The sequence below is a fragment of the Mandrillus leucophaeus genome, unplaced genomic scaffold (genome assembly GCF_000951045.1).
Source record: "Mandrillus leucophaeus isolate KB7577 unplaced genomic scaffold, Mleu.le_1.0 Scaffold88, whole genome shotgun sequence".
NCBI classification, from domain to species: Eukaryota; Metazoa; Chordata; class Mammalia; order Primates; family Cercopithecidae; genus Mandrillus; species Mandrillus leucophaeus.
Window position 1 is genome coordinate 3,420,811 of NW_012109585.1, and position 3,544 is coordinate 3,424,354.

Genomic DNA, 3,544 nt, shown 5'->3' on the forward strand with positions numbered 1-3,544 from the left:
CTCCTGACCTCGTGATCCACCCGCCTCGGCCTCCCAAAGTGCTGGGATTACTCAACAAGTATTTATTAAATGCAAAACTGAGGATACAAAATATAAGACATGGACTCTGATCTCAGAGAGCTCATATTCCATTGAAATCAATGAAATGGACAATCAAATAGATCATTGGAATTTGGTGTTAAGTGCAACAAAAATGGTGGACCTGATGTTTTTAGGAAATTAACTCAGCTTGGCTTTTTTTTTTTTTTTTTTTGAGACAGGGTCTTGCTCTGTTGCCAGGCTGGAATTCTGTGGTGTCATCATGGCTCACTGCAGCCTCAACTTCCCCAGGCTCAGGGGATCTGCTAACCTCAACCTCCCAAGTATCTGGGACTATGGATGTGCGCCAGGCCAATTTTTGTATGTTTTGTAGACAGGGTTTCCTCATGTTGCCCAAGCTGGTCTTGAAGTCCTGGGCTCAGGCATTCCTCCTGCCTTAGCCTCCCAAAGTGCTAGGATTGCAGGCGTGAACCACTGTACCTGGCCAGATTGGTCTTAATGAGGTGCTATAGTACACACAATACATACACGATATTCTGTCAAATGCAGAGGCTTTTTCAAGGGCATAGGTATTTATCAGTACTTCATTTGCAACAAGATCATACTTAAACAATTTTTTTTTTTTTGTAGAGATGAGGTCTTGCCATGTTGCCAAGGCTAGTCTAAAACTCCTGGCCTCAAGTGATCCCCCAACCTGAGCCTCTCAAAGTGCTGAAATTACAGGCATGAGCTGCTGTGCCTGGAGTACACTTTTATTTATTTGTTTGTTTGAGATAGTCTTGCTCTTTCACTTAGGCTGGAATGCGGTGGCGTGATCTCGGCTCACTGATTCTCCTCTCAGCCTCCGAGTAGCTGGGGTTAAAGGTGCCTGCTGCCACGCCTGGCTAATTTTTGTATTTTTTAATAGAGACAGCATTTCATCACATTGGCCAGGCTGGTCTCAAACTGACCTCAGGTGATCCGCCCACTTTGGCCTCCCAAAGTGCTGGGATTACAGGCGTGAGCCACCGCATCCGGCCTGGAGTGCACTTTTAAACATCACACTACTCCACTTATCTCCCAACATTTTTTCTTCAAAAGTATACATCCTTGAAATACAATTTGAATTCAATATAACATTTTTCATTGTTTCTCCAAAAGCATCAGCCTGGCCCAAGGTAGGCCATATCACATAGGCAAATCACCAGTGAATTAGGCTTTTGAGTGATAAATAGTGATTATATAAACATGAATAAAAGGAATATTTGTCTCTATCTGGAATTTGGCTGCCTCTAAAGACCTTTCAATTGAGGGTACAAGTGTTTTTGTTTTTGTTTTGTTTTTAAACAGAGATGGGGTCTCCCTGTATTGATCAGACTGGTCTTGAACTCCTGGGCTCAAGCAATCCTCACACCACTGCCTTGTAAAGTGCTAGGATTACAGGTGTGAGCAACCACACCCAACCCAAGTGTTCTTAAATACTTTCATATACATAGGAAAAAAATGAATCTTGCTTTCTAGATTTTAACTTACCAGTAACAGCTGACTGTCCCTGCTAAATATATAGCTTTATATCAATACTAAAAAGAAAGATAGGGTCTTAGTCTGTTTTAGCTGCTATAACAAAATAATGGACTGGATGGCTTACAAAAGACAAAATTTTATTTCTCTGGAAGCTGGAAAGTCCAACGTCAAAGTACTGGCCGATTTAGTGTCTGGTAGAGAGCCAGCTTTCTGGTTCACAGAGAGCTTTTTTTTTTTTTTTTTCCTGTGTTCTCACATGGCAGAAGGGGCAAGGGAGTTCACTGGGGTCTCTTTTATAAGGGCACTGATCCCACCAGCCCTGATGACATAATCACCTCCCAAAGGCCTCCAAATACTATCAAATTGGGGATTAGATTTCAACATCATGAATTTGGGGGGTGGGGAAAGGATACAAACATTCAGTGTATAGCAGACAGCATAAGAAAATCTACCCCTATTCACCCATTATAATAATAGTGCCAGCCAACATTCATTGTAGGCTTACCATATGTCAGGCACTATTTTTACATGCTTTAAGCATATTTATGCTTTAAATGTATAATTTCACCTCATCCTCATAACAATCCTAAAATGTATGTATTATATCTGAATTTTATATATGAAAAAACAGATAAAGTGGCCAGGCATGGTGGATCGCACCTGTAATCCCAGCACTTTGGGAGGCCGAGGCGGGTGGATCACCTGAGGTCGGGAGTTCTAGACCACCCTGACCAACATGGAGAGACCCCGTCTCTACTAAAAATACAAAATTAGCTGGGCATGGTGGCATATGCCTGTAGTCCCAGCTACTTGGGAGGCTGAGGCAGGAAAATCACTTGAACTCGGGAGGCGGAGGCTGCAGTGAGCTGAGATTGGGCCATTGCACTTCAGCCTGGGCGACAGAGCGAGACTCCGTCTCAAAAAAAAAAAAATTAGCCAGGGGTGGTGGCACGTGCCTGTAATCCCAGCTACTCTGGAGGCTGAGGCAAGAGGATCACTTGAACTGAGAGGCAGAGGTTGCAGTGAGCCCAGATTGCGCCACTGCACTCCAGCCTGCGTGACAGAGTGAGACTCCATCTCAAAAAACAACAACAAAAAACAAAAACCTTACACAAAATAAAATGTTAAAGAAAGGATGAGATGTAGAAAGAAAAAAGAAAAATAAGGCCAGGCGGGTCCAGTAGCTCACGCCTGTAATCCCAGCACTTTGGGAGGGCAAAGTAGGTGGATCATCTGAGGTCACGATTTCGAGACCAGCCATGGTAAAACCCTGTCTCTCCTAAAAGTACAAAAATTAGCCAGGTGTGGTGGCAGGCACTTGTAATCCCAGCTACTTGGGAGGCTGAGGCAGGAGAATCGCTTGAACCCAGGAGGCGGAGCTTGCAGTGAGCAGAGATCAAGGCCACTGCACATCAGCCTGGGCAATAAGAGCAAAACTCCATCTTAAAAAAAAAAAAAAAGCTTCTCAATGACCAGCCAGACATCAGATGTAGAAAATAAATAAATGAGTATAGTCTTCTCACTAAGTTATTTTTATTTAGAAAAATATCTCTTTCATTTTAAAATATTTACTTAACACATATGGGTTGTTAGTTTTGTATAAATATTCTACAACTTAAAAAAATAAAAGGAAAAATAGATCCAGGTGTGGTGGCTCATGCCTGTAATCCCAGTAGAGGAAGGATTGCCTGAGGCCAGGAGTCTGAGATTAGCCAGGGCAACATAGCAAGACCCCACTGCTACAAAAAATAAAAAATTAGCCAGGCATGGTAGCACACACCTGTATAGTCCTACTTACCTATTCAGGAGGCTGAAGTGGGAGGATCACTTGAGCACAGGAGTTTGAGACTACTGTGAGCTATGATCATGCCACTGCACTCCAGCCTGGGCAACAGAAAGAGACCCTGTCTCTAAAAGTAAAATAAAGAAAAAAAAAACAGAAGCTTCAAAATTTTCTTCCTGCTTTTTTCTTTTTTTTTTTTTTTTTTTGAGACGGAATCTC